The 26151-nt window shown below is 40.9% G+C and overlaps 1 long non-coding RNA gene across 1 annotated transcript in view; it reads right to left on the reverse strand.

Annotated features, from left to right (window-relative positions):
* The window catches only part of LOC141982179 (uncharacterized), a 64618-nt gene that overhangs the window by 25469 nt on the left and 12998 nt on the right, over positions 1–26151 (reverse strand). Inside the window, exon 2 of the long non-coding RNA XR_012637980.1 lies at positions 2507–2639. This is a non-coding gene — a long non-coding RNA (uncharacterized LOC141982179). The remainder of the gene's footprint in view (positions 1–2506; positions 2640–26151) is intronic.

Genomic DNA, 26151 nt, shown 5'->3' on the forward strand with positions numbered 1-26151 from the left:
GATAATATATCAGGAGGACATTCCACCTTGGTTTCTTTCTACCTAAAAGCCCAGATTTTATCTTTGGAATCAGTGTCAGAGTATTCAGGCTGTATTTCTTACAAAATTTCCTGATCTACAAATTTTTGTATTAAATATGTATTTCCCCACCACCCCCACCCCCATATCCTCCCTGTTTTATTCAGAGTCATTGTGGGAATGTCTGGATGAGAAAATTGATAAAGTAGGTCTTCAGTTCCCAATGGTTTATCCAATTATTTTGAGAGATTTTAACACTTGAATAGGTACTCCAATGAACTAAGTAGCGGGGGAAGAAAACGTGGAGGAGATTTTTTACCTTCCCCCTCAAAACTCTAGAAAGCAGGTGGTTAACATCTCTGGAAAAAATTAAAGGTACTAGATAATCCATATTAGATAAGTGATATTGAAACTCCCTACAGAGGGGAGAGGGTGAGCTCGTCTCCAAATCAATCAGTGCCAGTCAACGCTCAACTTAAAAGTTTTATTTAAGCTTCACAACCTGCCATGGAGGAAAGATTCTACATCAAACAGGCCTCAATCTAACATAGATGATACTACTGACTTCACAGCTCCCAGGGAGGGAAGCTTCCTATTAAAACTGCCATCTCCACAGTCTTCACATCCTCCAGCAGACTTGGGCCTCCAGGGTTCACTTGTTCCAAATCTCCAGATATTATAGAGCAATATTGCTATATAGTGGAAGCTGCCACTTATTCACTCGCAGACTCCCAGGAGCTCGTTCACTACCCCAGACAAGCTGGCTGGCCCCCCAGATACTGCTCTCCCTATGTGCAGTTCCTCCTTCTGGGTGCTGAGCTCCACTTCCCATAGCCTAATGGTTAGTGCACTCATATGAAAGGGGGCAGATCCTCATTCTAATCCCTTCCTCCGAGTCAGGCAAAGGGAAGACGTGAACTGGGGGTTTCCCAGATCCCAGGTGAGCACCGTAACCACTGGGCTAAATGTTCTGAGGGAGGTCTGCCTCTGCCGCTGTCTTTGTAAGCTTGCTCATAGGGACCTGACCTGGTGGGCAAGCGCTGAGCATAGTTACTGGATCAGGCCTTGCAAGTGACTTAGGAACTTCCCAGGGGTTCGGGCATCACACTGGGGCTTAGGCATCCACATGCAGATGCTTAGTGTGGGGCTGCAGAGGCAGAAACATAGGTATTTGGGAAATTTTTACCACAAAAATTTAGGTGCTAAGCAAGTTTAGTCACCTGCAGGATTTGGCAACAGCTGATCAGGGCTCTGGGAATTCCGGAGGGGCCTGATTCTGGGATTCAGGCACCTAAAGTGGAAGTTGGGCACCCAAGTCCTTTTGTGAACCTAACCCCAGGAGATTAAATGATTTACCAAAGGTCACAAAGGAATTCTGTGGCACAGGTGGGAATAAACTCAGAATACCTAACTCAGTCTAATGCCTTAACTACAAGAACATTCTTCCTCTCTGTTTATGGGTTCTGGACTGATTTATGTTACTTATTGGATTAGTAAACACAATGAGTAAAAGGTTAAAGAAATGGAGTCCAAATTGACCCACCTGGAGATCATAGACAGAGGTCTTCAGAAGCAGGAATCCTGTTCAGATGCTTAGCTGAACCTTATTCAATCTACTGTAACCACTTGGGCTTGCAAAATTAAGTGGTACTCTAGCAAGAAATTTGTCCTCAAAGTATTTCAGCGCTTTTTTTTTTTCCAGATGCTTGGTTCAAAGTTCATTTTAATTCATCAGAGTCCTTCCATTGATTCAATGAGCAATGGATGGGACCCCAGGTCTTGGTCAGAATCACAAAGAGCAGAAAGACACAAACATGAAAAATGTTTCATACTTTTAAAGCAAACTTTTGGATCTTCAAAAAAAAATGTCAGGTCAAATTCAGCTTGTGGGTCACTGATCCCTAAATATTTTTGACTTTAGACTCCAGGTTCCATTCTAATAATCCTCTGACTAAAACAGTAAGTAAATTCCTATTGCAGAAAGACTAAATATTTGCTGAAGATATTTCAAATTGGTAGGTAGTAGGGGTAATTCATTGCCTGTATCTTTCATGTTGTAATCTGGCAGTTAATGCAACACTGTAAAAAGTATTTATTAGGATATCCTGCTTACACATTTTATTGGCTTCTCATTTCTTTGTTACAATATTTCACTTATATGTTTGTGTCTTTCCTCTAGTTTATTCAAGCGAAAATAAGACATTACAGTGGTAGAATTGCAGAGTGTGGTATATTTGACTAGGTTGTTTGAGTAGCGGCTGTTAGTTTGTCAAAGCAAGTGTACAATTCGATGAATTTAAGAGACAAAAAAAACACAGAAAAGAAAAGGTGATACGTGCATTATGAGCACTATAAACAGTTGGCCAAGTTAACTGGTCTCATAAAGAAATCAATGGAGATATAGCCACTTACAGCAGAAGTGAATTTGGCCCAATTACTTTACACCAGTTGACCTGACACCCTTCAGACATTCTTTTTGTATAATTACCATTGTTGTATCATTAACTTGTTTCTCTTCGAGCCAGAGCATGGAGAGTGGGCAGAGCCTTGGCTCGATACCTCCTCACTAGCTGCAACAAACTGGTGATCACAGCTGAGCCAGCACAAAGGAGAGAAGTAATCTGCAGAAAAGAATTTACACTGTTTACTTCATTCATTGAGTAATAAGGAGCAGAGATTGGAGTATGACTGAGTCACAGTTCAGTCCCTGCTTTGCTCCTGGGGTAACACAACTACACACTGCTCCTGTAGTGCTGATTTAAAAAATAGTAAGGATTGTTCAGGGAAAATAATTTTGTTTGTTTTTTGTTTTTCCAAAATTTCTGTTTTTGTGGAAAAGAATCCAATACATCCTTTTTGTTTCAATGAAAAAAAAATGAAACCTGAACATTTTTTTGTTTTCAAAATGTTTTTTGTTTTTGATTGTTTTGTTTTTCTTCTTTGTTACCCCTCTTTTCTATTTGAACTCCTTTTTCATGGCAAAACAACAACACAAGAGAAAACAAAAATAACGTAGCAGAATAAAACAAACATCATAGAACCTAACCACATCAGCCACACCATCAGGGGCTCATTCACCTGCACATCTACCAATGTGATATATGCCATCATGTGCCAGCAATGCCCCTCTGCCATGTACATTGGCCAGATCCGATCGTCTCTATGCAAAGGAATAAAGGGACACAAATCAGACATCAAGAATTGTAACATTCAAAAACCAGTAGGAGAGCACTTCAGTCTCCCTGGACACTCAATAACAGACTTAAAAGTGGCCATTCTTCAACAAAAAAAATCCTTCAAAAACAGACTTCAGTGAGAAACTGCAGTGCTGGAATTAACCTGCAAACTTGACACCATCAAATTAGGCCTGAATAAAGACTGGGAGTGGCTGGGTCACGACAAAAAGTAATTTTCTCTCTGTTGATATTCACACCTTCTTGTCAACTGTAGGGAATGGGCCCACATCCATCCTGATTGAATTGGCCTGGTTAGCACTGACCCCCAACTCAGGAAGGCAACTCCCATCTTTTCATGTGCTGTATATTTATACCAGCCAATTGTATTTTTCACTCCATGAATCTGAATTGGGTTCTAGCCCACAAAAGCTTATGCACAAATAAATTTGTTAGGCCTGGTCTACACTGGGGGTGGGAGATCAATCTAAGTTAGGCAACGTCTGCTACATAATAATGTAGCTGAAGTCGATGTACTTAGATCTACACACAGTGGTGTCTTCACTGGGCTAAGTCGATGGCTGATGCTCTTCCGTCGACTCCGCCTGCGCCTCTCACCCTGGTGGAATATTGGAGTTGAAGGGAGAGCACTCGGCGGTCGATTTATCGCGTCTAGACTAGACGCGATAAATCGACCCCCGCTGGATCAATCGCTGCTCGTCGATCCAGCAGGTAATGTAGACAAGCCCTGAGTTTCTAAGGTGCCACAAGGGCTCCTAGTTTTTATTAAACAAACTTTTTTTTTTTAAGATACTGCAGAATATTGAATTTTTCACTTTTTTTAATTGAAAAATTGTGGAAAAAAAAAAAATGTTTTCCCAGGAAAATTTTATTTCCAGAACGCCATTTGTTGTTAAAATTTAAAAATTTCAACCAGTCAATACCCTTTACTCAGGGTACATTGTTAGATTGCAATCTAGTTCTCTGATGGTGTGTAGCAAGATCGAGTTATTTTAACAAAGGTCTCAGTGTGGCTCAGTAAGACTAAGGACTAAGAAAGAGGGATTTGTGCTAAAGCCCTGGACCAGGATATAGGCTTACATATAATACTGCAACTTCAGACCAGTAAAGAGATTCTACTGTTAGCTGGGGTTACTAGTGGGTGAGACATAAAATTAAAGATCTTTGAGGGGGAAGCTAATAAATACTTTGCCAGAAATGTTTATTTTTCTAGCCAAGAAATTGATAATGGCAGAATGAACTTATTCAGGTCCATCCATGTAGTTCTGTAATATGCATTTTTAAAATAAATTCCCTTTAAAAAAGAAACAGTGTTTAGGGATTGAGATGGGAGAGAACCCCTCTGTTTTGCAGAGCCCCGAAGTGCACTAACCACCGCTACTTTTTGGTTTGTATGATGCTGAAGACCCTGTTGATGCTTAACAATTAATTAGCAATATTAGGTCACCATCAGCTGAATTTCATTTATTGAAAGAACAAAATATTTGAAGAAAGTGGCGAGATGCCTGGTAAAAGTGTGAGCCACATAAAACACAAATCATCAGGGCAGAAATGTTCAACAGTAAATACACATTCTGAATAAATGTAAAACATGAAGGATGAAGTATAAACCTATCCACTTTAGAAGGTTTACCTACTCTGGATTTGCATACAAATTTATGTATTCCACATGATATCATTAATTCTTAAACCATAATTGAGTGCAATGAGTTTGGTATCCAGTGATTAAAAAAAAATAAGCATCTTAGATCCCTGTTTTAGTGGTATTTTATTACATTGCATATATTATTTATACCAGGGATTAAAAAATGTATTAAAATAGAAATGCCTCGCTAATAGCTATTGCTTTGTGAGCCCTGCCCTGCATTAGTACAATCGATTTTCACATCATTTTCATGCTTCTGCAGTAGGCCTACCCTACTTTAAATGCGCATATTTGCTATGAGGATAGAATAGTGTCGCCAAGCATAAAACAGCAGCTAGATTTATTGGGACTCTGAAATTAGAGTTTAAAACTCTTCAAGTCTCTTCCCCGTTTTGTTTCTACGTCTAAGCTATCTCTAACTCTTCCAGGGTTCTCTCTTGAATCTGGAGGAGAAGTTCACCACAATGTTGCCAAGCAGTAGCTAATCCATCGCTCATGGTATGTTCTTTGAGTACTGATTGCACAGTGTCATTTTCTCCATGTATTGGGGATGCTTCGCTTGTCACAGGCCCTGAAAGGAGTAAGCTTTCATCAATGGATCCTGACACGGAAAGAATGAATCACCTGAAGGAAGCATAGGGCATAGCATTTCCAAAGTGATCTCTGAAGACTGATTATTCCTCATCCTTGACACTGTGCCAAGGGCAAGATACATTGAACATTTGGGATGTAACGGTGCCTACACATCACTACTTGCCTAGGGTCCCTCTCAGGACACAGGAGGATAGCATGCTTGGCTTTTGTTCAGTTTTTATTATATGTTGTAAACTTTTGACTGTTCTGATATGTGTTGTCATTGTTGTGTCAAGATTGGGCCCTAACAGGGTGTCTGACTTGATTGAGATCAAAAATGCTCCATTGAAGCTAACAGAAAAGAATAGGAATAAGGCTGTTGTGGGACCTTTACCAGTCAAACATGGGCTCTGATACCTGTGCCATATGGAACCAAAATAGAGGGCAGTTGTCAAGTATAAAACCATACCAAAAACAACTATCCTTTGGTCCCATGTTGAGAACTGGTGCAGGAGAGAACTGCTAGTAGTTTGCTGTATACTGTAAGCCATATGCTATGAAATTCACTTTCTTATTAAAAAAAGAAGGGTTTGTCCTGAAATATGTTCCACTACTCTCAGCTTGATTGTTGTTTTTATTATGGAAACCAATTTAAATGATACTTTTGACACAAAGAGAAAACAACAAAAGGCTAGTTATCAAGCTCAAGATAAACTACCCCTTTGTTGTTTTAATATTGAAGATGTTTGCTTGAAAACATATTTTTAATCTTTGCGGTGGCTCAGTAGACTATGGTTTAGAACAATGTCATTCCTCTCTGAAACAGCATTTTCCATGATAGCAGCCAATCTACCCTGTTGAGCAGGAATCAAACTGGTTTTATTTTCTTCCCTTTCAAAGATATTTTCTCCTTGTAAAAGTAGAACAGGCAACTATAACAGTATTATCTCAGCTATGGTAAATCCTAATCAAAGTAGCAGAATACCAAAGGGACTGAATGGCCCCAAAACATACTTCAAGTTGAATTTACAGATTTGTTAGAGGTATGGTGCCCACTTTTAGATGAAAAGATGTGGCCCACCAGAAAGTGGCGAAGAGCTCTTTGAAGAAGTTCCATAAACAACAGGATTCCCCAGTTGTGTGTCAGAGTGCTGCCAAGGCATGCAAAACATAAAAATCCAACTATCATCTGAACCAAATGAGCACATCCAAAAGACTTCTGGACCAGTGAGAGTCACAAAACCCTCTAAATACAGACAGTTGAATCGGCAGGATGTAAAACAGCATGAGTTTAAAAACTAATTTTTCCCCCTGAATATTTCAAGTCCAAAGATATTTTTCTAGCACAGACATGCTGTTCTAAAAGTTATGGTATTTCAATAGTATTATTTCTTATTTTCTTCATATGATAATAGTGAGCTAAGATTGTGTAAAACGATCTACAATCTCTGTACTACCCCTACTATTTATCTACAGCATCATTGAGGAGGAAACAGCATATTATTTATCTAAATGACATTTGCAAATCTTTGCAACCACTTAGCAACTGGACCAGTATGTATAGATTTCTTATTGAACATACACAAGTAGGTCATTCTAATATATAGGAAGAGAAGTAATATTTCACAGATTAAAGTTGCAGATCTTTTTGATCCTGACATAGCATAAAGCCTTTTCAAACAACTGACATTTCCACTGAGTCAATTATTTATACTTCCGTAGTCTTTGGAATTTATAAATTGTTCAGAAGGCAATAATTTCCTCAGATGGTGTTTAGCTTTTGAAAAACAAAAATGTGAAAAACCCAAGTATGTTTAGCACAACAACATTATAGACATAGATGATAAACAAGGAGGAAAATTTCTATTAGCAGACATTATGGAATCACAAAACAATATTGATTTGAAAGACCTACTACATGACATAGTGTAGCCACCTGCCAATGCAGGTGTTCCCTACAGCTGAGATTGAAGTGATCCTAGTGAATGTGCTTCCACCAAATTCCTTGCATCTGCACAGTCTAATGAATCAGACCATTTGTATATTTTTTCCTGATAGACTACATTTCCCTTTGTTTCATGTCCCCAGTTATACCCCTTGGTACCACAAGAAACAATGCCACACACTCCTTTCCATACTTGTATCTATGCAATATACCATGTCCCCCACATTGATAATAAAGGATTAATGAAATATGAGATTATGAAACAAGAACAATTACACTGATAAGAAAAGGACCATGCTGTAATTCTGAAATTGATTTGTTACAGCTTCCTGGTCCCTGCAAGCAATTAAAAAGCTGCAGTGCAAGAAAGTAGTAGGGCTAAAACCAATGCGATATCAGAATAAGTCAGCAAAGAGGCTTTCCTCCAAATGAGATAACAATCAAGCAGTGATTTAAATACCACAAAATGAAAATCAAAACCCAAAACAGTCTGTGACAGATGGAATAATATATTTACATTATGTGGTAGTCACAGGAATTCGTGTATTGCTCAGAGTGAACATTTCTTTGTAAAGCCAAGTAAGGGCAGGGTGGAAAAGGAAAAGGAAGGGAAAAAAGGGTTAAAATGCGAGGATGTGGATGATGCTGATGATTGAGGATGACAATTGGGATTGGGAGCAAGAATGTGTTATGGGAGAACCTGGCTGAAGAAACAAACAGCACTGTGCAAGGTAGTTTAACACAAGTAGCAGAACCCTGTGTTTGTCTAGTCTAGTCTTTACTCCGTGCCCATCACTGAAGTATCTTGGTAGAGCATGACATTATTACCGACTCCTAAGTGTACATGTGGTATATTCAGCAAGCGCTTGATTTTGCTACTCGAATTTAAACCGATGAGCCCTTGCCATGAGTCGTCCCACTGAGGTAAACTTTTGAATTCTGTGATATATTTCTAGCACATGGATTTGTTACCATTGCTGGTATGAAGAGCACAAACTTGACTCTAGCTGCTCCTGCATTTTTTCTCTTTACTCAGGCTCTAGCCGTCATTGCACCACTCACTGTGATACAACTGCATGCACATTTGATCATTTTAACTATACCAGTGTAGTTACAGAAATACCCTCCCCACGTCCACCGCCTCTCAGGTACACACACAGTCGTATCCATATAGCTTATTTCCATACATAAAGGGGAATAAACTCGACTTGCATAAAGCACCCTTGTACTGGTATAATTGTGTCCATGATCGGGGTTGTACTAGCATAACTACATCAGTACAAAAATCACACCCCTAACCAAAACAGTAATAGCGGTACCAAAACGATGTGTAGACCTTGCCTAAGTAAAAGGAAGAAATAGTGACATTTCTGTTACCCCCCATAAATTCCTCTCCATTGATAAACATCAGCACACTTGCAAAACTCAGACATCACCTAGGATGGGATGTGAAATCTAATTAATGCCCCTTGTAATGTCCTTGAAATCTTCTCTGGGTTAATGTGAAATCCTTGCTTGAAATTTGGAGGGCAGTTTGACATTTACTTTGAGTATTTATTTGTGAAGACGCTGAAAGTTGAGAACAAAAATTATACTTAATAGGGGGTTACAGTGTGCTGTTGTTGATGCACATGGTACTTTCCTCGATGATGTAAATCTATTTACCCACTGCTTGCCTGGAGGGGGAGAAGGGGAAGAGGGTAAAGGAGAATTGTCTTCCTAAAAAGGAAAAATGGAGGCAGAGAGAATTCAAAAGGTCAGCAAACCATCAAAGTATTTGTAAAACAGAAAAGCAAGAATAATTTTGCAAGAGCCCAGAAATGTCAGACATTTACTTAAAAACAAGCACAATGCAGTATTTCCAAGAAGAAGGAATCCAGCTGGGGAAAAAGAAAAGAAAAATCATGGGCTGCTACTTAAAGCAGTGACAGCGTCTCTATTATGTCACATCCAAAACCACCAGGCTAAAAGAGCATTACTTCAAAGTCAAGCACTCAAAAATTAGGAAATACTAGAATTAAGGTAGCCTGGGCAGTCTTGATTCAGCTCTCTTGTGCATGTATGTTATGATACAGTCTTTAATTACATGAACACACACAGTTTTCTCCACTTGAGCTAAAGGAGTAACTGGTAGCAGCAGGAGGTTGTTATCTTCTGTATAGACCGGCCACTTCTTCTTAGCGTAAGTGCAAAGTTCCTCAGGTGGCACATGACCAGCATTATAACCAAATTTGGGCTGCTGGTTGGATCATTAGCTTCCCCGGCCTGGGGCGGGTACTGACGGGAGTGTGATGTGAACGCTGATCCATGTCCCCACCTGCCACTAAAGTGGGATGAAACTGTGACTTTGCCAATGGGTTTCCCTGTGTGACCATTCAATGAAATGGACCCGATGGAAGGCACTGGATGTTACACTTTTGACTGTGCTTATCTAATGGTCTGGAAGTACAGTCTGGGATTGTCTTCTGTATTGCTTCCCACATGGCAATTGGCTTTGCACAATTTTGGCTCAAATACAAACTTAAAAAAATCAATTTTGATGACTTCAGAATGCCATCTGGATCTGGACTTCTTAAGGAGACCAAATTATTCTGGAGTTTTCAATTAGGATTAGTAAGAAAAATATATAAATGCCTAATATGCACCTCCTGGTGGAACGTAATATCATATGATGTAATTCATCATTGTACAAATGTATGTCTGAAAGTTCTCCAGGGAACCATGAGTTATATCTTTCCATTCAAAGAGCCAGAACAAAGGAAAGTAATAATACACAGTAACATATATAGAGAACTTTCTGTTTTAAACTGTGTTACAAACATTTATTATGATGTATTTAGTGCCCAAAATGTGCTGTTGTAGATGCTTTTCAGCCATGTAAGAACACAGATCTCTGCCTCAAAGAAACTACATTTTAGGACTAGCTCCTTCTCCTGATGTGATTCCAGTGGGACATAATTGAGCCCTGAAGAGACAAAATACAGATGTTGATTGAGCAAGAGTGATTAGATGATTTTGGGAGCATCTTGTTAGTTGTATATATATATATATATATATATATATATATATATATGTAGAACTAACAAGATATATCTATCTATCTATCTCATCCCCTCCTTTTCTGATTCTTTCCATTTGTCCCTGAGCCGTTTTTTCTCCATTGTTAATACTTATTCCACCACCCATTCTCACTGACTTCACTTCCTCTTTTTCCTTCACCTCTTCCAATAGATCCTGGTGGAGTGTGAAGAAAAGAATTTCACAACACTCCCGTGAAGTAGGTAAATATTATAAACTTGATTTTGAAGATAGGGAACCTTACTTATTTAATCAGAGAAGTTAAGTGTACAGATCATAACTTAGAGTCAGTGTGGAGTCTGAATGAGAATTCAGGGCTGAAATTAATCTTACCTTGTATGAGCCATTCATACTGCTAGAATGACAGCTGAACCGTTCCTTCCAGGTTTTCACAGGAACTTTTTAGTAACCAATGTCATAGTTCAGGATAACTGGACCTGTATTCTGCCCCACCCCACCCTTGTAGTGTTGCAACAGGTTTCCAGTTCCTCAGCAATCTCCTCTCTTGGGTGGAAACATGCATCTTTCTCCCTCCTGACCGGGGTATTTCCTGGCTGCACAGTTTCCAGCCAACACTGTGAATCCCCTAGCAAGTCAGACTATCTCAGGTGGCCTGCTTTGCCATTCTTCTTCAGAGGCTATAAACAGCCTAATTACCCACAGTTAAAGTTACAACACAGCTCTTTCTAAGCAAGCACATTTATTCTTAAGGTAAAGTATTACAGAAAAAACATATTAAAAACAATAAATTAATCTATACACATGCTAATAAGCTTACCAGAGATCACTCCAGCTTCAACAAGGGCTCTGGCAGATGACATGTCCTTCTAATCCCATCAAGGGGTTTTTGTGAGGTTACAAGTTCATAACTTCCTTGGCTCAGAACAAGCACATGTACGAAAAATTTAATCCTTCCTTTATACACTTTTGGCCTTTGACCTGGGAATAGTAATTTGTAGACTATGGGTTTCTCCTATGGGCATAGCTTCAAAAGGCTTGTTTTTTGCATAACTGGAGCAGTTACATTTGCATACACCATCCTCCCAATAGATTTTTGGGAAACACATTTAACTTTAAAAGTTCACATTGTTTCAAAAAGTCCTTTGAAGCTCATTATACCACTCAGGGTTTACATTAGTCAAGTCTCCTCCCTGGAGATGTTACATATAATCACACAATAATACATAAATATTTGCATTTTTATACAATGAACCCCTAAGATACTTAAAACTTAATTCAATAATGTTTGTCCATGGTACTTCAGGAAATTGTCATATCTGTCACAACCACATTCTGGAATATAAAGTGAATCCCCAGCATATGGTTGCTAGAGTTTAGTGAGCTCTGTATATTGTTGATGAAGTTGATATAGCATTTTATGTCTCTGTGATGGGTGGGACAAGGTGTTTTCTCTCCTCTTGGAGGCCATAATGAATTCATATACAGTGCCCCTGCCTGCTGATCCACTCCCTTTCAAAGACATCGATGGTAGCTTTGGCTGCTCAGGGGAGGTGAATCCTTGGCCCCAGTATGGTGCAGGATGGGAGACAGTCTACTACCCTATCTGCAGATGACAAAAAGCAGGTAAGGAGAGGGGGTAAATGGGTAGGAAGTGGAGACCAGTGTTTACAGGATTATCAGCTCAGGGCTGTTGTTGTATTTTTAACTTTTGAGGCAATTGGCTGATGTCTGAAGTCACAAAACATCACTCAGCGTACCATGATATGGAGTGCAATACTTTTCATACAGCTTTTATACCTTACTCTTGTTTTGTGTTCAGACTACAAGTCTCTCCTATAACAAACTTTTCAGGTTGCATTGTGCTTATCAGATTTGAGTCGCTTCTACAAATGGAACTCTTTATCTTCTAATCTTCTGTACTAGCCGAGAAATGTGACCCTTCTTTGGATTCCTTGCCTAGCCTGCCTGCTGGGCCCTACTGTTGACAAGCTTGCTTAAATTACATTTTCTTTCATTGGGAAAGTAATACATTGCTTATATAAAGTCTGTGAGTGAATCCCAGTGCATTGGAGCAGCACAGTGAAGCAATCACAGATAAAAACAGGACATATCTGTACACAGGTTGTGAGTATCTTGGTTTTCATTCACCTGTGGCCTTATAAATAAAGCCAAAGGGACAGACATTAACCATTCTGTATTTGCTTTGTGAATATTTCCATCCCAACCCCTTCCCCATATCTTACCATATCTCTGTGTTTACAAGCCATAGCTTCTATTAAATTGAAATCACTTTCCCCTGTGGCCAGCAAGGCAAAGGTGTGACTACCAAGCCATGCAAGGGGACACTACTAAAATGAGGACAGCATTTGAAAAGGAATGTATGCTATTTGGGAAGGGCAACATTTCATCATATTCACAGTCCAACAGCTCTTAACTGAAAACAATAGCAACACTGTATGTGAACAATATTTTGAAATTTGAACCAAGTCATTTATTCCAAGTCTAAACAAATGTGGGGCCATATCTTCCTCTATGTGAATTACTCATGCCTTTGGGATTAGCCACTTCTCAAGTCTGTTTGTGGAGTTTGCTTGCCTTTCATATGTCACCCAGAGAGGTGGGTTTTTGTTTTTTTCCCATCCATTTGGCCCAAAAATTCACTCTTCTTTGTGGATCAGCAAGAACAAGGTTATCAGAGTAGAGACATTGTACCTCTGTGCTGCTATTGCCCGACACAGAGTGCAGTGTTTTAGTCATGCTGTCATGTCTTCTCCACCTGACAAGTATCCTGAAACAGAGAAGTCAGTTTCACTGTGTGGGCTGGCAGCCCACACAAGTTAGTGATCAAAGACCTAATCATCCTGTCGCACAATGTGATAGAGATTCCCTCAGAGCATTGTGTCAGGGCACACGGTTTGCCTCTTTATTCCCCATGGAAAAGGCCACATGATGATCTGACTTGAACCTTGAAGATCTGCAGGTCTACCTTCACAGCTTTACACCCCTGGCTACCCCCAAACTCTGCTTCTTGCCACTAAGGATCCATTGGAACTGTGATCTCATGGACTCCTCCAGGCCTCAGGGACAACCTTAAAAGGCAAAACTGCTATTTTATTTGCAGCTAAAGATATGGAGATTTTAGATGTGAAATCCAATTTACAGTTACTGAAGGAGAGTCTGGAACTACTAACATCTCTACAGGATAAGCAACATCAGAAGCTATGGGAACAGTTACATCGCCTACCATTCCCCAGCATCTTAGTGGAACTGCAGACAGGCATAGTCGTCTCGTCAAGCGATGGCATCTTCTGTGGCATGATGCAGTTGTTCTAGGCCAGCACTGAACCTAGTCAGCAGGCATTCACCGACAACATATGTCATCATCTCTGTTGCGCCACAGCTGCACAAAGGGCTGTCACGAAGGCCCCAGCGATACTGGTTGGCTGCACAAAGACCTTGCCCAATCTGGAACCTGTTCAACAGGGAAAATTGGTGACATGACAGGTCAAAACCAGGTGGGCAAACTGTGGGGTCAGTGATGAGGGACTGGTTGGGGGATTATAATACATATCCATTCCTCTCGCCAGGCTGTTTCCGCCCTAACATTCTGGCATGGCAGATGAGACCATAATGGGTGATGTGACAGCAACCATACAGCTGGGGGCAAGGAATCAGCATCCTCGTCACGCCACCCACCAGTACCTGACAGCAGTCGGGGAAGCTAGTGATCCAACCAGTGAGTGAAATTCCATGAGCACCAGCTCAACGAATCCTGGCACTGATGTCACCAACATAGTATCTGAGTGCCTTCCAGTATTACCTTAAGCGACGTGAGTGACTAAAATCTGTCATGTGTTTGTTCTCTCGTCCTTTCCCCAGTGGAAGAAGTGTATGCAGTAGAATGTGTTGTTCTGAATGGGATGGAATGTTAGTTTTTTGTTTGTTTTTCTAAATATCATCATCATCATCAATCCCATAACCACATTGGTCATTGAAGCACCATTATTGGTGAGCAATCAACCAATTGTCTCCACCCCTGACAACTTTGTGTCAGTGCTTGAGTCTCCGCAAAGTCCATTCCTGTCAACTCTTTTATGTTGTCAGTCCATCTCTTCTTCTGTCTACCTCTTCTTCTCTTCTCCATACTGTCCCTTGGAGGATGATCTTGGATAGGCCAGATGATCTTGTTATATGGATGTACCACTTCAGCTTGCGCTTCCTCACAGTCGTCAGGAGGCCTTCATATGACCCAAAGTGTTGGGTGACGATGTTGCGGACCTCTTCATTAGAGATGGGGTCAAAGTAGTAGATGCCCATGATTTTACAGAAGTATCTCATCTCTACTACCTGTATTTTCTGTTCAAGTTCTGACGTAAATGTCCATGTCTTGCACGCATACAGAAAAATGGAGATAACCGGTGCGTGCAGCAGTTTCAGTTTGGATTCCAGGGAGATGTTCTTGTTCCTCCAAATTGGCTTTAGCTTTGCCACTGCTGCTGCTATTTGTGCAGTTCTCACCAGAATTTCTGCCTTTGATCCTTCATCAGTGATGACTGCCCCCAAATACTTGAACTGTTTCACTGTCTCCAGCTCTCGTCCACTGACAGTGATATGTGACCTGATCTTGCCACATTTGTTTATCATCAGCTTGGTTTTCTCTGCACTGATTGCCATGCTGTATTTTGCAGAGCTTTCATCCAATTGTTTCACAAGTTTGGCAATTTTATCTTCGCTATCTGCCAGGCTTGTTCACCCCCGCAAAGCTGACTGTGCATATGTGATCTTCTAGGGCATCAGTCATTATGTGCTCCAAGTAGATGTTGAATAGTGTGGGCAAAAGAAGGCAGCCTTGTTGGACTCCAATAGTGGTGCAAAACCACTCTCCTATTATGCCATTGATGAGAACTGCACTGCTGGCCTTGGCATACAGTTGTTTAATGGTAAGAATAAGCTTACAACCAACATTATACTTCTTCATGGTTTCCCAAAGAGCTTCGTGCCATATTCTGTAAAATGCCTTCTTGAAGTCAACAAAGATGTGGTAGATGTCCTGCTGGTGTTGCAAGTACTTCTCACAGAGAACATGAAGACTGAAAAGCATTTCTGTGGTACTTCTTCCAGCATGAAAGCAGCCTGTTTTTCCACGATGATATTCTCCGCTTGTGGCTTCAATTTGTTCAATATGACTTTCAACATCACTTTGTGAGGATGGTTAATTAAGCTTATGGTTCAGTAATTTTGACACAATTGCAGATTGCTTTTTTTCGGCATTAGTCACTGTGTCCATGTGGAGGGCCACTCACCGGTCTGCCAGATCTTGTTGCAGATCTTGGTGAGTATATCTATTACTATTTCTCCTCCGAATTTCATCAGTTCGGCTGGGAAGTTGTCAATACCTTTAGCCTTTCCATTCTTGAGTGATTTCACAGCTATCTCCACTTCTTCCTGCAGTATTGGAAAGTCATCCTCCTCTGTTGAATCTGGGCTATCTAGGACACTAGGATCTCTATTTGTCTGGTGGTTGTATAGATCAGAGCAGTAATTTGTCCACTATTGATGATATCCTCTTCTTCTCTAAGACTGTTCTCTTCTTTGTCTTGAATTGCATTAGGTTTGGTCCATCTTTCCTTCCTCAGATCTTTTACAACCTGGAAGGCTCGTTTGCTATTTTTATTATTGATATGCTCTTCAATTTTAGAGCATTGTTTTTTTATTCATATCTCCCTGGCCACCTTCATTTCTTTCTTGATCTTTCTGCCAATCGCTCTGTATTTATCAGCTCCCTCAGTGCTGTCCTTGTCTCTCTTGAGTTATCTTCTAATGTCACACATTTGTAGTATTTCATTTTTGGCCCAACGTTTTGTCTTCTGATGGTGTTTCCCGAGAATGTCCATTGCTGCCTCATTCATTACAGTGTTGAAATCGTTCGTCATTGTTTCTACGTCTTCCTCTAGAGCAAGTAGTGGAGCAAATTTTACACCAATCATTGCTTGGAATGACTTGCAATGCTTCGGTCTCTACGTCTTTCTAAGTCAAACTTGATTCTGGTGAACTTTGGCCTGATGATTTTCCTTAGACACAGCCAGAAGTTTAACATCACATGGTCATCATCACTTCCAATATCAGCACTGGGAAGCTCCTTGTTTTAGCTCTGTTGATTCCAGAATGAAATCGGTTTTGTACCATGATTTAGTTGATTTGACTGTGATGTAAACCATTAGGTGCATGCCACATTGATCGTCTGGGTGCTTTATGTGCTCCTAATGTGTTTGAAAGATTGTTATAGCTGGCAAATTCCAAAAGTCTCAGTCCTCTCTCATTGGTTACTGCATTACATAAAGGGCCACAATAATCTCACCAATCTGCCTGTGCATCAGTACCCATTTTAGCATTCCAATCTCCCTGTACAATCAGGATATGTTTCTTGTGAACCTTATCAATGATGTCTTGGAGCTGATTGTAAAAAATCTTCAATTTGCTCATCATCATAGTCTGTTGTAGGGGTGTAGACTTGTACCACTGTGATATTCAATGGTCTGCTTTTAGACGGATGGAAATAAGCCTTCTGGATATTGGATGGCATCTTAATATTGAATTTTTGATATCTTTATCCACAAGAAATCCTACACGTTTGTCCTCTCCCCTGTAATAGACTACATGGCCTTATTCTGTTAACGCCTCTCCAAAGTTCTTCCATCTGAGCTCAGAGATTCCTAGGAGGTGCCAGGTGTATTGTTCCATTTTGTATGTGAGTTCTTTCAACCTCCCTATTTTTCTCAATGTCCTTACATTCCATGTGACTATGGTAATGTTATCTCTTCCACAGATTCTCTTTGTTGAGGTTATACAAGTAGTATACTTGTCACGCCTGCCCTGGTGGGAGATGGTTGGCATGGTCATTATTAACCCGGGCTGCGACCAATCTGGTATGGACATGGTTGACTTGCTCATCATATGGTGTGTCTTGGGCAAATTTCTAACCTGGCAGAGCCCATCCCTCTCCAGGCAGCCCCCTTTTAGTCTCCTCTTATGACATGCAGGAGGAGCAGTGGGCCTATTCTGTCCCCGAATCCTCAGGATTTCTAAATATACCTGTTGCTATACATTTATATTAGAGAAGACAGGTGAAAGAAATGCACCTTTCACTTGGAACAGAAGGTGGCAAGGTTCTGACTCCCACACAGATGAGGTTTCACCCTTACTGCAGGGTAACATTGTGCCAAGGAGTGAATCATAAATATCAGGATTGGAAGGGACCTCAGGAGGTCATCTAGTCCAACCCCCTGCTCAATCCTCAATTTTTGCCCCAGATCCCTAAATGGCCCCCTCAAGGATTGAACTCACAACCCTGGGTTTAGCAGGCCAATGCTCAAATCACTGAGCTATCCCTCCCCCCATGAAGTTGTCAGCCAGTCTTCACCCCTGTTCACACACATTGATTTTTTTGTTTGTGTTGTAATTTGAAACATCAGTGATTCAGTTTTGGAGCATTGGTGGGTTTGGGGATTGTAATGTAAATCTCTGCCGAACAGGCTGGTCTGAGGATCAGTGTTGTGATAGTTCGCTCCTCCTGTTTTATATATGATGCTAAATTATCAAAACCATAATTATTCAAAGTGGGAAAACCATTGGAATATAACTGAGAATGAGCTTATAATAGAGTCACTGAGCCTTAAATATAATAGTATTAATGGGGATACCAAAACACAGAGTTAGGGCTAGTCTACACCCAAAAGTTGCACTGCTTTAACTATACTTATGTGGTTGAAGTGGTGCAACTCCCCCCTGGGGTGGACACAGTTATTCCAGTATAAAGATGCTTCATACCAATTTAGCTATTCCTGTATCGGAAGGGTAATAAATTATACTGGTATAAGATACCTTTATAGAGAGATACTGCATCCACAGTAGGAGTTCTATTGGTATAACTATTTTGTTAAAAAAAATTGCACCGTTAACTGAAATAGTTATAGCAGTACAAAAACTTTATGTAGACATAGAATCATAGAATATCAGGGTTGGAAGGGACCTCAGGAGGTCATCTAGTCCAACCCCCTGCTCAAAGCAGGACCGATCCCCGACTAAATCATCCCAGCCAGGGCTTTGTCAAGCATGACCTTAAAAACTTCTAGGGAAGGAGATTTCACCACCTCCCTAGGTAACGCATTCCAGTGTTTCACCACCCTCCTAGTGAAAAAGTTTTTCCTAATATCCAACCTAAATCTCCCCCATTGCAACTTGAGACCACTACTCCTTGTTCTGTCATCTGCTACCACTGAGAACAGTCTAGAGCCATCCTCTTTGGAACCCCCTTTCAGGTAGTTGAAAGCAGCTATCAAATCCACCTTCATTCTTCTCTTCTGAAGACTAAACATCCCCAGTTTCCTCAGTCTCTCCTCATAAGTCATGTGTTCCAGTCCCCTAATCATTTTTGTTGCCCTCTGCTGGACTCTTTCCAATTTTTCCACATCCTTCTTGTAGTGTGGGGCCCAAAACTGGACACAGTACTTCAGATGAGGCCTCACCAATGTCGAATAGAGGGGAACGATCACGTCCCTCGATCTGCTGGCAATGCCCCTACTTATACATCCCAAAATGCCATTGGCCTTCATGGCAACAAGGGCACACTGTTAACTCATATCCAACTTTGCATCCACTGTAACCCCTTTTCTGCAGAACTGCTGCCGAGCCATTCGGTCCCTAGTCTGTAGCGGTGCATTGGATTCTTCCGTCCTAAGTGCAGGACTCTGCACTTGTCCTTGTTGAACCTCATCAGATTTCTTTTGGCCCAATCCTCCAATTTGTCTAGGTCCCTCTGTATCCTATCCCTACCCTCCAGCGTATCTATCACTCCTCCCAGTTTAGTGTCATCTGCAAACTTGCTGAGGGTGCAATCCACACCATCCTCCAGATCATTTATGAAGATATTGAACAAAACCGGCCCCAGGACTGACCCCTGGGGCACTCCACTTGATACTGGCTGCCAACTAGACATGGAGCCATTGATCACTACCCGTTGAGCCCGACAATCTAGCCAGCTTTCTATCCACCTTATAGTCCATTCATCCAGCCCATACTTCTTTAACTTGCTGTCAAGAATACTGTGGGAGACCGTGTCAAAAGCTTTGCTAAAGTCAAGGAACAACACATCCACTGCTTTCCCTTCATCCACAGAGCCAGTTATCTCATCATAGAAGGCAATTAGATTAGTCAGGCATGACTTGCCCTTGGTGAATCCATGCTGACTGTTCCTGATCACTTTCCTCTCCTCTCCTCAGAAGTGCTTCAGAATTGATTCCTTGAGGACCTGCTCCATGATTTTTCCAGGGATTGAGATGAGGTTGACTGGCCTGTAGTTCCCAGGATCCTCCTTCTTCCCTTTTTTAAAGATGGGCACTACATTAGCCTTTTTCCAGTCATCTGGGACCTCCCCCGATCGCCATGAGTTTTCAAAGATAATGGCCAACAGTTCTGCAATCACATCCGCCAACTCCTTTAGCACTCTCGGATGCAACGCATCCGGCCCCATGGACTTGTGCTCGTCCAGCTTTTCTAAATAGTCCCGAACCACTTCTTTCTCCACAGAGGGCTGGTCACCTCCTCCCCATGCTGTGCTGCCCAGTGCAGTAGTCTGGGAGCTGACCTTGTTCGTGAAGACCGAGGCAAAAAAAGCACTGAGTACATTAGCTTTTTCCACATCCTCCTGTCACATAGGCCTAAGCAATGACTATCTTGTTCAGAGCTAGAAATTAAAAGGCTAACTATAGTAAATGTGGTCTGCTCATGGGTTAATGTTTACCTGGTGGTCATTGAAGGGTAATAAAAGGTCTGTTTTCAGGGTAAATAAGGAGTTGAAATTGAGTTTGTGTTTGCCTCTCAGGAGACCTTTCCTATTCCACTATGAATAGACAAGTAACAACCACTTGGTCACTGGCTGTTTAAAGCTGTATGGCCAGCTTTGTCAGGCTTGTCCCTTTCTATTTGTATGTGACAGTGGAGGAAAGGTATTTTGGTAAATAAATAGGCAAGTTCACTTGTCTGCAACAGTGCACTTCACAGAACCTGCCAGTGCTCAACATCTCTCTGAACTACAGCTTTGAAAATGAACTACAAGTTTCAGAAATGAAAATCTCTCAACACTTGCTTGCACATTTTACTATGGTAACTAGTGACTGCAGAGAGCAGGCTGGGACACCTTTTGTCTAACTGACAGCTGGTCAGTTATAACTTATGAGCCACTGAAAGCAGAAAGGTCAGACAACTGCTACGTGCAGTGTTTGTCACTATTTGTATTCTAGAATAGAAGCTAGAGAAACAGGCCCAGGGCTGTAAGGGCTCATGAGGGCTTGGAGAAAAGATTATTTGTATACAATATTTATCAGGCTCTTTATTTCTTAAATAATGCCTTAGAACATCTGGCATTTTGACCTTGTGTACCCTTAAGTGGTTGTCACTAAAAAAATCAGCATTTATTATGTAATGATAAATGAATGTTTAGGTTATGTGTGGTATTTCCTAAACTTAGAGTAAGAAATGCCATTTTCCATCATAAGTTTAAGAATACACCAAATATTGCTGTAACTTCAAAGACCACGGTCCATAATGATAATGATAATTTTAGTGGTGGACATTGCACTAGTATAACTGGTCAGTGAATTCCAGAAATATCTGGACATCTCTAAGTCTGTTCACCAAAAATATGCCAAAAATAATAAATAGCAGAAGTTACACAATAAGGGGAAAGTCTTGCTCAAGCAAAGCCAGTGCAGTTCCATCTCCATCATAAAAAGGAAATGTCTGGGGACACTATGTTGGAGGTGGGCGCATGGGTGGGTTGTTTGCTTTCTGTTCACGCTGCTTTGTTCTGTTCTGTGTAGCTTCCTTACACCTTAGCATGCAGTGGGTTTTAGGGACTGGATCCATGACTTCACCCATCTGCCCCCACAGTGGGGTAGTGTATCAATTGATGCTCCGCTGAAAAGAGATGTATTACTATTTTTTTCTCTGTATTATAGTAGAGCTTAGTCAAGATCAGGGCCCCTTTGTGTTGTACTTTGTACAGATATGTATTAAAGGAGTCCCATCCTGAAGAACTTACTAAAGAACACAATATATGAATAAAAATCCTGTTCCTTAAATAGTTGCAGCCACTTGCGTCTTACTTTATGGAAATCTTCTTTATTAGTAGTAGTAGTGTGCCAGATTTGTACACAGATCTGGTAAAAACAAGGGATGGACCCTAAACTAGAAGATCCAGATGCACATTTTGATCCTATGGCCCTCCCAAATTGTGTGCATATTTAGAGATGAGGTTTTGATTTTAAAAGACAAGGTCCCTCCCTTCCCTGCGGCGCTTCCAATCTGGCCCAGACATATGTTTACTCAGGATCACACACCCTCTCGGAAATGCTGAAATACTTGAATATTGGATCTTTTGAAGCTGCTCATAAAAGTGTCATTGGCTGACTTTTCTGATGAGTTGTGAAGGGGTCTTTCACCAAACGTGACTCTGCTCTCAGACAGCTTGGTCGGGGTCAGATGAAAATGTTTATTTTTCTCATTTTCTGGGCTGATTCCAGAAGCCCTCTAAGCACAGAAACCCTAGTGAAGTCAATGAAAATTGTATGCACAAAGGGCCTGATCCAAAACTCATTTAAATCAATGATAGTCTTGACTTCACTGGGCTTTGAATAAGGCTATTAGGGTTTACAGGATTGGGCCCCTGATTTGTACGGTATGGACTGTATTACTATGTTGAATTAACTTATTTGTATGTACAGTATGTAGATCAGTGATCTCTCTTGGGGGGGTAATACTGACGTAGAAACCTATGATTATGTGCAGATATAGCTGATTAATAATTGTACTATTTGGATGTGCATAATAAGAGCTGCTACTGCATCAGATTACAATTCTGCAGGGTTTGGGATTTTTTAAGATCCCCTCAGAAGTCTAGATGGATGACGGCTATCTTTTTATCTTCAGGTATGAAATCTTTGTATCCGGTGACACAGTATAAATTCTGTCTTCCTTTACTATGTAACCTAGAAGATGAAGTGATCTGCAAGGATATTTGTGACTGTACTACTGAAGTATCCATGCAGAAGCCGATCTTAATGACAGCAGGATTCTTTCAAGAACGTGTCTGGATCATTTGCTTTTACAGTTTTTCCACTTCTTAGAATCTTACAGTCAAGATTACAGATGTGCTTTTGAACAGATGCCTTTCCTGTTAACACATTATCTCCCATGTGAGTACTGACTGCTTAGTACAAATGCATTCGGAGCCCGATCCAAAGACACTGAAACAAATTTGAAGACTGCCATTGACTTCAATGAGCTTAGAATCAGACCCTTGTGCTATGTAAAGATACATCAGTGAATTTTTAAGTAATTGTTTGTGGACACTGGATGTGAGAGTAGATAATTACAGAAATTGTTTTCTATGAGAATCAAGTAATCCCTACGTGGTTAGCCAAAGAATTTAAATCTTATGTTGTACAAATCAGATACAATATAATAGAAAATTCTCACTTTGCTAATCTGCAAACATCATAAATTTCACAAAAATAAAGAAAGAAATGAAATGGAGGGCTCCTCCTCTCATCAAATTAACTAATTTATTGCACAGTACTATAATGAGGACCCACCTTATCAAGCCACACCATTACTTTAACACTACATTCATTAGCGTTAACTATGAAGTTTCATTAATTATTTCTAACCATGTCAAAATAAATGAACAAAGTACACTTTGCGATGCACGAGCCTTGTTTGTTTCTTTGCTTTTCCCCACCTTGCTTATTTGTTTGCCTGATAATTCACAAACTGATTGATCCACTGTGGAAGCCTGTTTCAACTCCCATTAAAATCAGTGTGAGTCTTCCCATTGAGTTTGAGGGGAGTTGGATCAGGCCCCAGGAGCCCCAGTATCAAGGAAAATAAATCATGTTTCTTGTAATCACTAAATAGATTATAAGCGTTTCAGAGCAAGGACTGTCTTTCTTCTGTGTTTGTACAGCATTTTAGATTCATAGAGTCCAAACCCAGAAGGAACCTTTGTGATAATCTAATCTGGACCTCATGTATCACACAGCAAAGGTATCAATTAGAGGTAGCTAGAGGGAGAGGAATGGGGAGGGGCAAATGCCATCTCTCCTCCCACAGTTTTTGCACTTGCTCTAGGTTCCATAGGCCACGGAGCTGGTTGGGGTGGAGAGGGGGAAATGGCCTAACCACTTTTAAGCAGAGGTCCCATACTAAATCAGTATGTGGCTGCTGCCGGAGTGGTCCAGAGCATTGCTCTGGCTGCATGGTTACAGTGCCACTGAAGTTTGACCCGTTCACCCATTCATACAGATGTAGGGGTGGTTGGGCCAAGTTTCAGTGAGTAGCATAGCAACACGGTGCACAGGTATGAAGTGCCAATCAAATACGGTCTGGCTGCCCTTCCATCCAGATGGAGGGATGGCTGGGTCAAATGGTGTTGTGACTTGGCACACTGGAAGTTTTGTTCCTCTACAGTGGAGCACAGGAGAGTCTGCTGAGAACTTGACTCCAGGCAACAGTGTCTCATTCACTGTGCGAGTGCGAGAGAGGGGAGATTCCCCAGCCAAAGGAGACCTAGGGTCCCTGCAGGAGGAGGGGCAGGGTCAAGCTGGAACCTGAATGGAGACCCTGCTGCAGCGTTCCAGTGTAGGCCATAGAACTTCCTTAAAATAATTCCTAGAGCATATTTTTTAGGAAAAACATTGAATCCTGATTTAAAAATTGCCAGCGATGGAGAATCCACCATGACCCTTGATAAATGGTTCCAGTGGTTAATTGTCCTCACTGTTAAAAATGTACACATTATTTCCTCTCTGAATTTGTCTAGCTTCAACTTCCAGCCATTGGATCATGTTATTCCTGTCTTTGCGAGATTGAAGAGCCAAGTATCAAAGATTTGTTACCTCTGTAGGTACTTACAGAGTGTAATCAAGTCACCACCTAACTTTCCTCTTGTTAAGCTAAACAGAGTGAGCTCCTTGAGTCTATTAGTTAGCATAATGGGGGGGTCTCAATTCTGATTGGGGCCTTTAATATAAAATATATATTATAATTAACATAATATATAAGTTGTCTTGTGAATCTCAGTATTTTTAAATCTCTATCATTTGCTCATTATATTTTTATTAATTACAGTTCAGCACCTAGGTACTTCTGTTAAAGATTCTATAATGCGGAAGACAGTGAATAAATAAAACGTGCCATAAAATCTGTCAAGCAGTTGTTATCCAGCACACCTGTAATGCTTTCACAGCATTGCTACATAACAGTCAAATATTCAGAACTGAGAAGAAATAAGAAAAGACTTCTAGTGAATTTAATATGACTACTTAAACTGCATTGGGCCAGACTGTATCCTGCTACGCTGTGGGTACAAAGGTGTGGGGAAGCAGCTGGTTAGAACAGCCGCTATGTTCCAGAGAGCACAGAGCATGTTCCTTCTGCATATATTTGAGAGCACAAGGCATCCCAAAAGGAGCATGGAGAAAATGGGGAATTTCTTGCACTGCTGGAATGAGCATCTTGCTCGCATTCTCCATGGAGAATTCATCCCACAGCTCTTCCTAGGGACAGTACAGTCCCATGCTCCCCATGGTGGGGCTGTGCCACAGCTGAATGCTTTAGGAAGTGTTTGACAATTTTATTAGATGACACACACATGGAAGAACCCAAACTAGCTCATTATCACTGAGCTGTTACTACGTTGAGCCTGATCCTTCAACCCATACTCAAGTGAGTAGTCCCATTAACTTCAGTACAAACTCATTATCTTTAACCTACTCTTGCCACAAGGCAAAATAAGACTCTCTTCCTGACTACTGAAAAGAAAACAATTGTTGATGTGCCTTTCAAAAATAAAATTGTCCTCAGAAGACCTGTTACCACAGGAAAACCAGGAGCTCCAAGCCTAAGAGCAGTGATTATGTTTCACCTGTGCTCTGTATTCTGCTTGATGACTTTATTCAGCTTTAGAGTTCTAAAGGTAAATTGTCTGATTCTCACTAAATAGCCACGTAGCCTCAGTGTTCACTGACTGTGATTACTTGGGAAAAGACACTGTTCCTAAATTACATAGGTTCATCTTCCCCTCCGCCTGGCAACTCCCTATAACAGACAGGAGTCAGGCTACTTATTTGTTTGTTTACATATAAGAGTGGTAAAAGAGGTGGTACTTTACTCAGGTTCTGCCACAACGTCAAACTCCAGTCACAATCCAAGAGTAAGCTGGCTGGTTTTGGTCAACATTGATAATAGTTAACAATGCTAACTTTAAATTGTTGCCAGTGTTATTCCTCAGAGTAAACATTCAGCTGAAACAAATGCAGAAAATTCATGCTTTTCTTAGGATCAAATGCTGAATCCTGTCCTGGGATGGGGAAAAAAATAATTCCTCCCACACATATCCCAGAGGGCTAGTGAAGGGCTTCTCTGTAGCCTCCGAACTACCCATTGTCTTTGTATCCCCTGTAGCCCCTGATGCGTGAGTAATTTAGGGCTGTGCATCTCTAGAGTGGTGGATCTATGAAAGGGTGTGCCTGCCTGGTAGTGACCCCTGCTCGCCAATGGTGGCTCTGCAGTATCCTGCCTCAGTTTTCCCTTATGCTTGTGCCCCCTTAAGAAGTCCACACAGTCCAGATATTCAAAACATTTCCCTTCTGGGGTCTAATTCATTAAATCCTTCATAAAGC

Source organism: Natator depressus, chromosome 1 (genome assembly GCF_965152275.1).
Source record: "Natator depressus isolate rNatDep1 chromosome 1, rNatDep2.hap1, whole genome shotgun sequence".
Taxonomy (NCBI): Eukaryota; Metazoa; Chordata; order Testudines; family Cheloniidae; genus Natator; species Natator depressus.